The 16,849-nt window shown below is 38.5% G+C and overlaps 1 pseudogene; it reads right to left on the bottom strand.

Annotated features, from left to right (window-relative positions):
• Positions 1–12,746: 12,746 nt before the first annotated feature.
• LOC102889975 lies at positions 12,747–13,400 on the bottom strand (annotated as a pseudogene).
• Positions 13,401–16,849: the final 3,449 nt, after the last annotated feature.

The following is a 16,849-nucleotide window of genomic DNA, read 5'->3' as shown; positions in this document are numbered from 1 at the left end:
TGAAGTTCAATTTATCATTTTTTTTCCTCTCACGGGTTGTGATTTTGAAGTTGTATATCAAAATTCATCACCAAACCCAAGATCACCTAGATTTTCTTCATTGTTTTCTTCTAGAAGTTTTATAATTTAGTGTTTAGGTCTATGATCCGTTTTAAGTCAATTTTTTTTGTGAAAAGTTTAAAATCTGTATATAGGTTTTTGTTTTTTTTTTGTATATGGACATCCAATTACTCCAGAAGCATTTGCTGACTATTATCCTTTCCCCACTGAAGTGCCTTTGCTCATTGGTCAAATATCTATTGACTATATTTGCGGTTTTTCATTTCTGGGAGAAAGAAGTCAGTTTTTCAGTATTAAGTATGATGCTACATAGCATTTTATAGGTGTTCTTCACCAGTTGAGGTAATTTTCCTCTCCCTTAGTTTGCTGAAAGTTTTTATCATGAATGGATGTTGGGTTTTGTGAAATGCTTTTTCCGAATCAATTATTATGATTATATGATTTTTCTTCTTCAGTTATTTATATGGTAGATTACACTGATTGATTTTTCAAATATTGAACTATCCTGGTATACTTAGAATACATCCAGTTGATCTGGATGTATAATTTTTGGATTTGACCTGCAAATATTTCATCGAGGGTTTTTGGTTGCTTCTATGTTTTATGAAAGAGACTGGTCTGTAGTTTTTCTTTCTTGTATTGTCTTTATCTGGTTTCCATATTAGATTAATGCTGGCCTCATTGAATGAGTAAGAAAGTATTCCCTTTGCTTCTATTTTCTGGACAGGACTGTAAAGAAGTAGTATAATTTTTTTTTTTTAATGTTTGGGAAAATTAACCAGAAAACAATCTGAAATTGCGCTTTATTTTTTGGAAGCTTATTTATTATTAATTTAATTTCTTTAATAGGGTTATTCAGATTATCTATTTCTCCTCATGTGAGTTTTGGCAGTTCTGCTGAAAGCTGGACATTTTGAACTGCATAATAAGAACTGAGGTAAATAGAGCTTTAGTGTGAGGGTATAGGTTAATCTGGCTAACATTAACAACTAAATATATGTATATATAAAATTGATAGTTGCAAAGTACAAACTTGAAGGACTATCTGTTATTAATAAAATTGAATTCAAATTCTTTAGCCGGGTAGTCAAAGGTCTCCACATTTTGGCTCCAACCTAACTTTTTAGTCTTCTTTTCAAACGACAATGATGCTATTACCTATTGAGCGCCTACTACTTACAAATTTTTAATACAATAACACTGCGAATTATATATAAATATTTTCATTTTACAGATGTGAACACTAGATACAGAAAAGTGAAATAACTTGCCGTGGTCATAAAGATAATAAATGACTAGGCCAGGATTAGATCCCACTTCCTTCTGTTTGTACATCTCATGCCTTTTCTCATTAAACTTCAATGTTCATTCCCTTTATCAAGCCCTCCAGTTCAGCCCAGTCAAATTTGTCTATCCCTCATTCCCCAAACATGCTGATAGGTCTTGCTGTCCTAGTTGGAATCCCTGATTCGCCTGTATCAGCAATGGAATTGTCAACTAAAGTATTTTAAATAATAAGGGCATGGTTATTTCACATACCAGAAAATTTGGGGGTGAGCAGTCCCAGGACTAACGAAAGGTTCTGCAATGACATCAATGACCTAGACTTGTTTATCCTTGTATTCTGCTATTTTCATTGTCTTGGTGATGTCTCTATACATAATGTTCACTAGCGAACTGATTAAGCTTTTAGAATCTTATCTTCCTAGGTCAGAAATCCAAGCAGAAAGAAAGCGAGTGGGACAAAAGGCAAGAAAATATTTCTCAGAATTTGAGTGGGCGAAACTAGACCCTGAAGTACCCCTAGATCCATTAATTACAAAGACAATAGGATTGTTATAGAGCATGATTTATTAGCCAGAAATGGGCACATTGCCATCCAAACAAAATCAGGGATCTGGAAGCAATGAAGAAGGGGATAATGACTTTGGAGACCAACTTCAGGGTCTGCCAGTCATTCATTCTTTAACGTCTGGGTCAGATGCGGTTCCCTTCCTCAATGATCTCACCACACCATGTGGTACGGTTTTTCTTTTCACAGAACTCTCACAGGTCCTGTTTTTATATGTAATTAGCTTTAAATTGTTTATTGTCTTATATTATAAGTTATTTTAAGTGTTTTCAACACTGTTTTTTTAAGAAAATATGTCTTACAAGTGTCATGTGAATAGAGGCTATGTCTTATGCATTGCTTTATCTTTCACACATCTAATATATGGTGGACACACTAAACATTTCCTTGAGGAACAGAGTGTGGTCTGATCAGCAAAATCATCTGATAGACTACATACTTACAGTTCTTTATCTCTTGGATATCTAGACTCCGCATCTCCTCTCTTCTCACAAACATGAAAGAAGGATTTGAGAAAATAAGAGGTTTTGAAAATGATGAATATATAAAATGGTTTTTGTAATATGTGATATGCATAATGAGTAATGGATTTTGAAAATACAGTCGTATTCTGAAATCAAGAGAAATCTCATTCATGAGCAAGGTAGTTTAAAAAACTGTGGCTTTGTAATATGACATCTTTCCCTCTATTGTCAAAAACTTTAAAAAAAAAGCATTTTCTATCCATCATTTTGATGGTGCTATTTGACACATTGAGATAATGATATCAGTTAAGAAAAAATATTGAGAATCCAACAGACTAAGTTGTCGGCTGAAAGGCTATATTTTGGGTATAAACATGCAACTGTGGCTTTTCAAAATTCCAAACATGCATTTAAAGAAGATAGGCTGAGAGAACAACAGGATTAGAAGCTGTTTTACAGAATAGTCAGTGGGATGGAGGAGAACAGAGAAGGAAGACGGGGGCACAAGGTGGGGATGCTGTTAAGATGCTCAGCCCACTCCTCGGATCTGAACAATCAGCTTGATGATCATTTCTTATAAGATCATCCAAGACAGTAACTAATTTTCACTTCCACAAAATAAGACACTGTACTGGGTAATTTAAACACATCATCCTTGTTTAATTCTTTTAGCAATCCAACAAAATAGGTATTATTATCCTAATTGTACCAAGGGAGAAATTGAAAGTACAATTGCCCAAGTTTACAAAGCAGTGACAGAACTGAGGTTTTTTTTTTTCTCACAGCTGGCAGATTCTCAAACCTGAGGTTTTTTTTCCTACATTTCTCCTAGAACAGTGGTTGTCCACCATGGCTGCACATTGGAATCACCTGGAAGCTTTAAACACATTTACCACTCAAGCTGCATCCCAGATCAATTTAATGAGAATCTCTGGGATTGGGACCCAGGGAACCCACTATAGTCAAATTTGAGAATGAATATCTTTAAGATGCTGGCTTTTGCAAATGAGGTATAGAAATGTTAGAGTGTATTAATTTTAAATTTATTAGCATAAATGTGGGGTGGAGAATTAATCTTGCCATTTGCTCAATTTGAGGCATTGGGAAGTCATAAATGAGAAAAAGAAATATCTCATCAATGGAAAAGTACAGAGAACAGCATAATGAGCCCTATGAACCCACCTCCCATCTATATCCAATCTAAAGCCAATTTAAAGTTGTGCTATATTAGTTTCAGTTTTTCTCAATAATTGAAATGACACATATGCATAAGAAACCTCCTATGTTCCTATCCCTATTATCCTCTGTCTCCAATTGAGTTTGTCATTTCTATGCATGCTTTCATACTCTTACTATGTACAGTCATGCGCTGAATAATTTATGACTTTTTAGTCAATGACACACCATATATATGACGGAGATCACATAAGATTATCATGGAGCTGAAGAATTCCTATCGCCTGGTGGCATTGTAGCTGTAATGTCATAGCACAGCACATTACTCATATGTTTGTGGTGATGCTGATGTACAGTGTTTATAAAGTCTACAACAGTATACAGTAATGTCCTCACCTTCACATTCCCCCATCACTCACTGACTCACCTAGAGCAACTTCCAGCTCTGCAAGCACCATTCATGGTAAGTGCCCTATATCGGTATACCATTTTTTATCTTTTATACCGCATTTTTACTGTACCTTTTCTATGTTTAGGTACACAAATATTTACTGTTGTGTTACAGTTGCCTACAGTAATCAGTACAGTAACATGCTGCACAAGTTTGTAGCCTAGGAGCAATAGTCTATATCATACAGCCTAAGTGTGTAGCGCTATACTGTTGAGGTTTGTGTACGTGCACTCTATGACGTTTGCAGAATGATGAAATTGCCTAACTACGCATTTCTCAGAACGTATCCCCATCATTAAGTGACACATGACTGTACTATATATGTATGTTTCTATAAAAGTGTACATGTTTTCAAACTTTGTGTAAATGGAACATATATCACACAACTTTTTGCAACTTGATTGTTTTTGTTGTTTTTTAATGTTATGTTTTTGAGATTTATCCATGTTGACACAAGTTGTTATTTCTAATCTATTCTGCTGGTGATGGATATTTGAATTGTTTCTAATTGTTTTCCATTAAAAACAAAGAATGTGTATGATTACATATTTCCTTGTGCAAATGTGCAGGAGTTCCTGTAGGAAATACAGTAAAAAGAAGAATGATTATTGGATTGAAAGGTATGCATGTTCTCAACTTTACTAGATTTGGCCAAATTGCTCTTTAATGTAGTTTTTTAATGTCCTTGATAATACTAGGTATTATCAAACTTTAAATTTTTATCAAACTGATCAGTATGAAATGCTTTAAATTGTTTTAATGTTCATTTCCCCAATCATTAAATGATTTCAGTAGTTTTTAATGTCTTTTCATATTTTTCTTTAGGCTTATTTGTCTTTTCTTTATTGATCTTTAAGGTATTTTTATGTGTGTTCTACGCTAATCCTTTGTCAGTTATAAACACTACAAGTATCTTTTCCAGTTTGTGGCTTATTTGTTTAATGTATGTGTTTATTAGTGAAAAGAAGATTTTAAACTGGATGCAGTCAAATACATTGATCTTTTCCTTTATGATTTAAAATTTTAAAAAACATAAAAGAAGTTCTTCCACACTCGAAGGTTCTAAAGATCTTTATCTGTATCTTTTTCTAACAGTTTTAAAATTTTCACATTTAGGTCTTTAATCACATGGAGTTTAATTTTTGAATTTATTTCTGTATTAATTAAGAGGGTCTAGGTTATGTTGAAGAAACAAACAACCCTAAACCTCCAAGGTTTAACCTCAAATTTATGTCTCGTTTATGTTGTTGTGCACTGTGGGTATGCAGGATCTCTGCTCATTACAGTTCCTGGGGTACCCAGGTCGATGGAGGCTTACCTAGACTAGGACATCCAAAGTCTCTATAGCAGGGAGGGAAATGTGGCAAGTCACACACTGGCTCTTAGGGCTATGCTTGGAGGTGACACATGTCTTTTGATCACATTTCAGTGACCAAGGCAAGTCATGTGACCATGTCTAATATCAGAAAGGACAGGGAAGTGCAGCCCCATCCTGGGCCCAGATGGAGGAAAGAACTGGAGTTATTTGGTGAATAAAAATAGTTTTTTTATTGGATTAATTCTTGCAACACCATTTTTGGAAGAGTTCATGCTTTCCTGGTGGACTCCTGATACACCTCTGTTATATCAAGTTTTCACATTGTGTAGAGGTTGATGTGAACAAACTGATGCCATCTTTGTAAGCCTCCCGCTTTCTCTATTCTTGTCTTAACTTTAACCTAACTAGTTCTGGCTAGCATACACAAGCCTTGTAGTTAATGATTAGCTGTGTTCTGTAAGCCTGCACAATATAATTATAAATATTACTATTAGTAATGGCCAGAAAGGCATAACAACCAAGATAAATATCTATCAAACTGGTGTTAATGTCAGTGCTAAGCAGTTATGCACCACGAGACCCCTAGGAGGTGAAGTTCCTGGCATGGATCACATGCTATGTTTCTTGTCTTGTCAATCATTAGTACTTTGGCCATACTATTAAACATTTGGTGTAATCATTGTCTAGTAGTAAAGAATAACCCAGGCAGACTGCCGGGTCATCTTATCTGCTCTGATCAATCTTCCCTGTAAGTAAATTACCCTACAATAAATGCTGTTACATTCAATGAACTTGCCTGCTTCATTTTTCAGTCTCAAGACAACTTTACAGTTTGGTGGTCACTGTACTTTCTTGACTCCACCTTTAGACACACATTGATGTGAGTTTGCTTCTGACTTTTTCTTGGGCATCATTGTTGTACTTGGTCAATTCTGCTATGATATTGCAATGCTGAATCACAATTGCTCTCCATAGTTATTAATCTGATATCTTGTAATGAAAGACCCCTAACCTTGGTTATCACCTTCAAAATCATCTCAGTCCCAATTCTTTGCTTTTCCTATGAATTTCTCAATTCAATTTGTCAAATTTTATGAAATCTCTCTTAGGATGTTGTCTAGTGTTCCATAGCAAGTAAATACTGGTTCCAGAATATGAATTTAGGTCTAATTCCCACATGAAAAAGAAATAGAAATGTCAGCCTGTGAACTGATGCCAGCAAGTGAAGATAGTAATTGTCTTGCTTTCTCCCCAAGCTTCATGGCTTTGGGTCTTATTTTCGTAGCTACTATAGCTCCTGTCATGGGGCTTGCCGGGAGTAGACACCATTCAGTGAACATTTGTTAAATTCAACTGAATGTGAATGTTAAGTTGTGAATGAAATAAGAAGTCTAGGTGCATCCAGTAGAAAGAGGTTTAATAGCCCCGAAGGGTGAAAATACAGAATCTGTTTCCTGCAATGAGATGGCTTGATCTCATCACTGGAAATTAGCAGGATGGGCCTCCAGCTACTGAATAGGGACAGAATTTCTCATTAACACCAAGAGCCAGACATTCTGGAAATGAAAGCTGTTTGCCACAACTTCCTAAAGCCTCGATCTCTGACCATGAGTCATTTAGCCCCCAGGCACCTCCTTGAAGCTAGTTCATAAGAATAAATTAGTCCAATCACTCTAATTATTTCTCCCTGAGCAAATGGTCAGTGTGCATACAACAAATGGTTACTGAATAAGACTGAAGGGGAGATGGCAGCAATCTAGCTCTCAATCAGTTCTGAAATGTGACTGGTTGGAAAAAAGAATGCAGTGGAACATATCAAAGAAGGTGTTTCTTCACATCCCCTTGACTGCTCCTGATGAGATTTTCCCATTACCAGTATTACTCTATGACTCACAGCTCTGTTTCCTTCTCTGCCCTTTTGTAGCAAGAAAGGAAGATGCTGTGCTTGGCTCATGAATTGTGCTTCTTATGACTAAGTCGGCCAGTCTGTTAGCATTGATTTGTTTTTGGTGGGCACTGTGTTGGGCAGAAGGCTCTGTAAGCCACAGAGGAGAGTGTGAAGTGTACTCTTGCTTTTTAGTTGATGTCAACAAGATCGAACTCAGAGGCTGGTTATTTCCAGCCAAGTACCTAGTACTTTTGCTGCCTCTGAGTGAATCATAGTGCCTTGGTAATGCGCTAAGCTGTAGATGCAAACATACTTTTCTACGCAGCATACTGTTACTGAATGTGAAATAGAGCATTATATTAAAAAATAGCAAAGCTTAATGCTTGCTCATATTGCTAATAATTATATTACAAAAGCATGATAGCCCACGCAATGAAATAATTGGAGTTATTAAATCATTGAATGCTTTGCCCCAAGAACAATGACCATATCCCTGGAAGTTTCCTCCAGAAGCTGGCTGAAGTAAACATCTATCTATACTGGCAGGGTTCCCTAACCTTGGCCTGAGGACCAGTACCGGTCTGTGGCCTGTTAGAGACCGAACCACACAGCAGAAGGTGAGCAGCGGGCAAGCAAGCAAAGCCTTGTCTGTATTTGCAGCCGCTCCCCAGAGCTAGCTAGCATCACGCCTCAGCTCCACCTCAGATCATCAGGCATTAGATTATCATAGGAACACCGATCTCTGGTGCCAAAAAGGTTGGGGACTGCTGCATACTGGGAAAGAGATCTTCCTTAAATAGGAAGTTAGATGAAATAGCTTCCAAGATTTCTTCTGTATTAGTTTCCTGGAGCTGTCATAGCAAAGTACCACAAACCGAATGGCTTAAAAAACAGAAAATTATTGTCTTCTAGTTCTGGAGGCTGGAAATCTAAGATCAAGGAGTCAGCAGGTCCACATTCCCTCTCCAGGCCTCTCTTCAAGTTTCTAGCAGTTCCCTGACTTGTGGCAACATAATTCCAATCTTCACCTGTTGTTCCCTTGTGTCTTTGGGTCCACATTTTCTCTTTTCATAAGGACACCAGTCCTATTTGATTAGGGATCACCTTACTCCAGTATAATCTCATCTTAACTGTTGAGTTAAGATGCAATAACGCAATTTCCAAATAAAATTACATTCTTAGGTACTAGGGGCCAGCATATCAACATATGAATTTTGGGATGACACACACTTTCCAACTCTGCAATTTGATTAGACTCAAGTAATGTAAAAGTTTAATGAAAATGAATAGTCATTTACACAATTTCTTAACCCTCTTTTGATGTTGCTCACCTAACTCTGGTATGCCTGATGTCTAGACTTAAAGAGAATACATCTTTTTTCTCGCCCTGAGTTCCTTTCAGAAGTCCATTAGATTTCCTGTGTTTCTTTACCTCCACAGGACTAACTGCCAACGACCTTTGCTTACCTCTAACAAGAGATTCTTGGACCTGATTATACTTAATGGAAGTATAATCTGGGCTTTAGATCAGCAGTCGATTTGACTTTCTCAATAATCCCTCTGCTCTCTCTTTGTATCTGCATTTGCCAGCCTGACATTCTGGCACTGTCTTTTTCCAATCTGAGGAAAGATCTTTTCCATCAACATTAGCAGTTTGCCCTTTGAACCCTGAGTATATGTGTAGAGGTCCCCTAGCACCCAGATCATACTCAAGATTTAAAACAAATTCACACAAAACTCAGCAACACCAGCTCACCACATTACAATTTATACTTAATCAGAACCTAATGAAATTTTGAAATAAAAGTGTTTAAAATGTGAATGATTCTGTCACAGAAGGGCAAAGGCAAAACAACTAATTAGGAAAAAATCTTGTCTACTGGGTTTCTCTGGTAATAGTGGGAGTATTTTTCTTATATGTTTAAAGAAAAATAATCAGGAAATAAATTTATATATTTAGTACAATTTCAACTGTGAGTGGGGGAGAAGCAGAAACAGAGCTACAGTGACTTAAAGCAACATGTAAACAATAGTATCAATAGATCTTAAAATGCTGGCAATTTAATGTTTTTCTTTACAATTTTTTTCTTTACAAATTCTAAGTATTTTTCAAACAACTTGTGTTTCTTATATCCTTTATGTTTCTTTTATTGAATAAGGCACAAGGATATAAGTTCCTGCTCCTCAAAGGCTGTTCTGTGTGTCATATGACCTACTTAGTTCTCTGCCAGTTGAAGATGTTCACTCAGTATTGATTGAATAATTACAGAAGAAAGATGGTTTGGGCTCTGGAATTTTATATAGTGCAGAGTGGCCATTTTTCTCATTTTCTTATCCCATTATACTTCCGATGCATATCATATTCTGTAGTCATGCTGAAGTTATGCTCAGGAGCCCAAGTTTAGATGAAAATAGGAACTTAGGTTGAAGGCCAGAAATGATCCCATAAGCTGCATGTGGTAGAGGCCAATTCTGCAGGCTGGGGGAACATGGATGGAGAGAGATTTGGGGAGTAAGCCTAGATGTTTGAATCACTAGCTCTCTTACTTATATGTAGAGGTGTGTGATAACTGAGGCCTAGATCAGAAAATATATACTTATTTCAAATTTCAGGGTGAAAGCAAAAGTCAATGCACTTCCCCAACCCATGCACATTTCTATAGCAACAGAAATAGATGGGCCTCCCAGGTGTTAATGATGAGGAGCTGTTGACAGCTGTAAGAAAGATACTATCCAGCTGCCATGACTTTTGCCAGCAACACTTGCTGTTCTTTCCCCAATGACTGACTCTGTGGTAAACTTCTCTGAACATGAGTAAAATGGAAAACCTTCTTATTTAAAAAATTTTTTTTTCAAATAATTACTGTTTTATATTGGGACAGTACATTTTATATTTCAACCAAAAGACAAAAATGCAGTTTAACTCAAAGACACAACTATTAAAACACAGAAAATGGCATCTTTGAGATGCATTATTCTAAATTAAACAAATACACACATTTTGTGCCCTTCCTTCCTCCAATGCAAGACCACAAGCTTTCCTCAAAGTCTTGCATTTTTGATGCCATTCAGCATTGTGGACCTGTGAGGTGCTCGAACATAGCAATTAAACAAAATGCTTGAGAGGTCTGGCAAATGGCAGTCAAAAGAGACCTCAAAGTGCAGACATATCTTTTTCAAACATGCTACAGGCTGAGCTGGCCCTTTGAACACTACCACTCTGCTTAAATTCAGGAAGCAGGTTTTAAAAATGCAAAAGGCATACAGGTTGTATTTCAGTGCAAATCTTCAGCTAGTAATTGGAAAAGATTCTGACAAGAAAAAAATTATTTATGTCATTCCCCCCACCACCAAAGCTGAAATGAAGGAAGAACCAGAACAAAACAAAACAGAAGAGTTACTCATGACTTTGGGATCATTTAGCAATCCACTACTTCCAATTAAAAATTTTTTAATACATTAAAGAATCATTCGAAAAAGAGAAACACTAAAGTAATCTTGCTTTGTTTAATCTGTTCTTCACATCTAGAATGGGCTTCCCTGTAGTGGGTGTTTGATCGTGTAGTCATGTGGAAGGCGGAAGTGCTGGAGGAGTTGGTGGGAGGCTGTGGTGTGCCAAGAGACCTCAGACCAGCAGGCAGCATAGGGTGGCTGCCTGCTACTGATTCAGCCATTGAGCCCTTACACTGCAGTGTGTCTGTGGATTTTAGGAATGTTTTCATCATTTTGTGACATACACGCTGTTTCAGTGTCACAGATTTTATAAATGGTTCAGATTCAATAAAAAAGATTCTCCAGAGGATGAAAATACAAAGTCCTAAAAAATATGAATGCAAAAATATTAAAGGGAATGAACCAATTTGGTAGATACCTACACGCAAATTTCTAACACATCTGTAAAAGCACAAAGTCATAAGATTTTTTTTCCATTCGTTTACATAAAATGAATAAATAGTATTTATAGATTTAATGTGTTTTATGTACATATACATTTGCTCTGTTTTAGGTTAAATAAAAATGCTAAAAGGTGGGAGACCAGTTAAGGGAGAAATCATAACCAAAAAAGAAAAAAAAAATCAGCCTTTTAAACTATCAACTCAAAATCCTCCATAAAGAAGTTTCTGAGTGTGTCCAAAAAAATGAGAGGAATTCTAGTAACACTGTACAATCCTCTCCTGTTCACCTGCAGCACAGAGTGGAAATGGGGACTTTTCCTTTCACTGATGATGGACACTAGCTTAACTAGTGCCAAAACTCGGTTATTGCTGAAAGTTAAGTAGGAAAATAGGTTAGAATGGGTCTAAATGTTATTTACCTTGGGGAAAAAAGAGGTATAATCTCTTTGTGTTAAGTGGGAAATGGAGAGTTCATTTATCTCTGAGATAGGGGAAAAAAATGGTCCAGAGACAAGTAGCATAACAAACTGAGAGGAAATGTGCCTTAGGGACAGCAGGACACAGACGGTCCCAAGATCAGCACATGAAAATAGATTGTACCGTTTTGTTTGTGAGAACAAACAACATTGGAACTTTTATAAGCTGTGCAGCCCCAAAGACATGCTCTCTAGGTGTCTGTTTTAGGGTGAGAAATAACTGCTCTCATCCACACTTGGGTCAGGGAATGAGCACGGGGGGTGTGTGAGGGTGCTCTCTGGAAGTGTTCCTGGCTCCTCACTGGGTTGAGGTCCATGGTTAAATGCTCTTAAATGCTGCTTTCGAAGCTTAATTTGGAGTTCTGAGATCAGGACCTCAACTTTAGAAGTTTGTTTCCTTCAATTTCCTAAGCACAAGACACATTTGTACATTTCTGCTAGGCAAGTGTCAGTGCGGAGCTGATCAAGAAGGGAAAGTTTCGGTGGTGAGACACCAAGTTGGAAGAATGCAGAAGGGGCTGACATGAGAATGAAAGGGCAGACACCAGCTTTATTGCGGGGTGCGGGGAGTGCGCTTCTGCTTCTGCCCTTCTTCTGCTCCCTATGGGACTGCATGGGCTCCACATATATGAGAGTACAATAATGGCATTCAGCCACACATGTGTGATACAATGAGCTGAATTAAATTTACATATTTTAGGCGCAGGTGCCCTACTACACTAATGTAACATTCTAAATCTGGGGTCTTATTCCTAGCCGTGGGCTTGGATCAGACCTGGGACCAGCCAGGCCTGGGACCCACAGCAAGTAACACAGTAAGCTAGAAAACTTAAGAAATGTTTGGTAGGCTACACAAAGACAGTAAATACAGGAGAAAATTGCTGAGATATAAAAATTGCTTATTCGGTCTATGAATTCTTGGGTGCTTCAAATTGATTGAAATATACAGACTTTCAGAAACAAATTTTTATGGAGAGAAAGAGAAGCTAGTGGATTTGGTCTGAAACCTACAATCCTAAGCAGTTTACAGAACTGATTTTGGTAAAGGTGGTACACTGAAGTTTACGTGCAAGGGAATTGTGGGCAGGTCCAATACGCTACCTAATCAGATCCGGTAGGGGTAACCATTAGGAGGCAGCCGAAGCGACCACTGTCTCTTATAGACCTACACAGTCTTGTGATTGCCCTGGAGCTTTATTCTCTTGATGCTGGAGCTGGAATAGTCGTGGTCGCTGCTGAGGCTCTGTATGCTTTCCTGCTGGTTGGAATCACTCAGGCCGCTGCTGCTCCAGTCCAACTCACCCCTGAGATAGTCTATGCTTTCAACGTCCACGTGGATTCCTTCCCTGTCGGAGTCTGAGCACTCCAAGAAGCCTGTGGAGCCGACGCTGTCTCTCCATATCCTCTCAATGCCCAGTTTCTCCAGCTGCCTCTTCAGATGTCGCTGCTCTCGCTGAAGCTGGTCTATTCAGAGAGTGGCTTTTCTGTCATAATCGTCTAGTTTCTTTATGTGCCATTTGGCTTTTGGTAATAAACTCAATGGGGTGTGTTGGTTTCATCTGGGCCCAAGCTGTACTAGCCCCTTTGACTTCTCCAGGCACAAGTGAAGATGGGACCGACTATTCTCCATTTCATTGTGAGTCGATCTGCTACTGCTGTTATTCTTCTTGGATTTGTTCCTTTGTTTTAAGGCATCTCTGTCTTTGTTACTGTAGGGTAAGATGGAGGCGTGACCATGTTTAGCTTCTCTCTCCTGCCGCTCCAGACAGCCGGCCGCCTCCAGCAGCATCTGGATGTTTATCTAAACCGCCGACACCATTTTGCACCGCAGGCTGGAGCCACAGGACCAACCTCCAATGCCCATGGGCTCGCCGCCGCCGCCGGACACCCAAGCCCTGCTGTGGACTGGTAGAGCAGGCTTGAGGGAGCCTCTCTGGCGACCATACTCGCCGAAGGAAGGAGGAAGCCGGTGAGCTGGGCACCGCCAGCACCATGATGGAACCTGGAGAAGGCCAGCAGCCAGCGGCCACCGCCTGCTAGTGTGTATCCCCAAATATCTTCTCATTAAGATTCTTGTTTTATGACCCAAACAAAGGACTTCGGTCTACTTCCAAAAAGAGGGTATTGTGCCGAGAGCTCTCTAGCGATAAATTCTTAGAGCAACGCTAAGTACTGAGGTTTTCCCATTCAAAGTCATGGGTACATGGCCACACTCCCTATTCTACCTGGTGCTTCCTTTTATGCAGCATAAAAATAAGGAACACAAACATCAACTTCCCTAAATTTGAGGGGAGCATTTCCAGTAGAAAGTTGGGTTCTTCTTTTGCATTGCTCCAATGCGGACTCATCTGTGGGATTTCAAGAATCCTTTAACAAAAGGACACAGGAATTGTTCTTTGTCTCAAGTAAGTGGCCTATGCCACTGAGACTCCACAGGAGACTAATGAAAGCCCAGAGCGAAGAAAGAAATTTGCACTTTAGCGTTGAGACTCTTTATACCTGTTAAAGTTCTGCACTTCATTGAGATTTTACTCTAACAATATCATTTTCTTTTCCAGACAGGAAAATATCCCTTTTTATCTTTAAACTGACATAAAAATTTGCAAATCGATTTAGAAGAGACACATTCTGTGCCTGTTCTCCCTTTGGTAATACACACCCATTTGTCATCCTATTGGATTCGTCCTGCTGTCAGCTTGACATCAGCAGTTTGACACTCAAATCTGCCTTTTGTGCTCTTTTGGATGTGAGCATGTTGCGTTCCTTATAGAAACAAAGCTTAAGACTCACACCCTGGTAACAGTTTGTCAAAATTCATTTTGCTGGTCTATTGTTTTTCTTACAATACCACAAGAATTACTGATTTGTTCTTTGGGATTCTCGTACCACATTTTCTCTGTGCTTAAGCCATGCCTGGCAGGCAAAACAGGTGAAGCAGATACTTTGGGAAGGTGTTTCCAGCACAGTGTTGAGCGTATGTCTTTATGGTTTAGGGCCCCCTGCGGTTTCCAACAACTTTCGTCTCCTCCCTCTTCTCCCCTCCTCTTCCCTCCTTTTCCATTTCTCTCTTCCCAGATATGAATGATGAGGATTCGTATAACTCTCTCCCTGCCTCCCTCCCTCCCTCCTTCCTTCTTTCTTCCTTTCTTCCAAGGAATAAATGCTTCTCAGAATTCATGACTCCCTTAGGGTGCAAGAAATGAGATTCTATAAGTAGAGTTATTCTTATCTTGTCCTACATCCTCATTCAAATTTTCCCAATATACAAATTTCATTTCTCTTTCCACATCCTTTATATACATTTTCCAGAGCCTGTTGCTGCTAACTTTCTTTACTGAATGCTTTCATGATGTCCAGAAAGCCAGCAGAGACCTCTTTAGGATGGCTGCCTTGATCTTGCCATTGAAAACAGTACACTGTTGACTGTGATTCCTGCTATTATATGAGAGAGAGACACCAAGTGTTTTTTTCTTTCATTTATTTTATTCTGTCTTTTTTTAAACCTGACAATTTTCTCCAACTCACCTGAGATTTAATTTTAACTTCATGATCCTTTACATGTTTTGACATTTTAGAAATCAAAATGTCAGTGAGATTATCTCCTAGCAGAGTTTGATCAGATATTACAAAGACTTTACTAAAACTGATTATTTTACCTGTCTGTTTTCTATTGAAAGGGTACTTAAAAGATAAGTTCAGCTTTGACACTATCAACCTGGGAACAAGATGGGGGAGGAATCAGAAGGTCTGCATTTTCATTCAGCTCTGCCACTTACTACTGCTGTGTTCAGAGGGAACCATATGCCATCTCTGTCTCAGTCTTCCTGTCTGTAAAAAAATCATAAATGTTCCTTTCTAAGTGGATGTTTGTTCTGTACCCATTTTTTACTTACTAGCAAGTTCTTTTTTGAACTTTCGAACATCTCTCTGACATAAAGCCAAGTAGTCTAGAGAGCCAGTAAAAACTAGGGGCATCAATGAGTTTCCCAGACTTGGGTCAGAGATTTGAATTTCCAGTCATTAGCAGAAAACATTTGTTAGGTGCTCATCTGTAAAGGCCCTGGCTGACCTGCTGCCCCATTTCTCTGCACAGTATGTCTTTGAGAAAGCCTTTTCTGGGTTTCTTTTTCTCCATCTGTGAAATGGACATGCTGATTTCTATATCCCCTATCTCAGAAAGCTGTTATTAGGTTACCTGGAATGCCCTAAAATAGTCTGATCTCATTAGAAAAAAAAAGAATTTTTTTCTGTTTACCCATTGTACAAGTTCTTTGGGGTGGGATAAAAATAAAATGCATCCCCTTAGACATTTGTACATAGTATAGGCATACTTTGGAGATATTGTGGGTTTGGTTCCAAACCACCACAATAAAGTGAATATTGCAAGAAAGGGAGTCATAATATTTTTGCTGGTGAAGGGTCTTGCCTTTGATTTGTAAAAAAACACCATATCTGTAAAGTGTAATAAAGTGAATTGCCATAAAATTAGGTACACATGTATTAATCATATAAATGCTGGCATTATCAAGATCTTTGAAGTAGCCATCAGCCTCAAATAGCATGCTAAAGATACTTCTGGTTGCATCTAATAGATCACATTGCAAGCTAGAGAAATAAATGCTGGAATCAAGTTTGTTGTTATTTTTTTAAGGAGAGAATAATCTATCACTGTGTGCTGGAAATGGACATGTCAATATTACTAAAGGTAAGTTACTTCAATAAAACTACTATTAAGACCATTACCTTTCTATAATACGGCCCCTGAATTAAAGTAATATAGGAGATAACGTAGGCTAATTTTGAGTATAACAGCCTCAGATATTTTTCTGCATCTGCTATCAGAGCTATCTGCATTCCTACTGGCTGCTTCTGGGAGACACAGCCCCATTTCAGCAGCATGCCCAGTCCCTCCTGCCACACAGGCCCCAGCCCCCAGATGGCTCCCACTACTGCTACCCTTTCTCTAATCCATTCCCCCCTACCCCAGTACTCATGTGGGTTTGCTGCCTCCACTGCACAGATGTCATCAGCTGTATTTCTAAAGCCCTCATTATCCCTGTCTTGTTAAGCTCGTGCACACATTTGCAACATGCAGGGAATTCAGAGACACGGGTCTGCTTAAATACAAGCATTGCTATTGACCTTTGACTCATGAAAGCTGTCTATAAATGTCCTCTAGAAAATGGAGCTCACCAGGGTGAGGTTTAGAGGCTCCCCCAAATTTAGGATAGAAAAGACATCATACAAGAGTGGGTCTCAGTACGCTCT

Source organism: Pteropus alecto, unplaced genomic scaffold, assembly GCF_000325575.1.
Source record: "Pteropus alecto unplaced genomic scaffold, ASM32557v1 scaffold121, whole genome shotgun sequence".
NCBI lineage: Eukaryota > Metazoa > Chordata > Mammalia > Chiroptera > Pteropodidae > Pteropus > Pteropus alecto.
The sequence above is the reverse complement of the archived record's forward strand: the minus strand, read 5'-3'. Positions and strand labels throughout refer to the sequence as shown.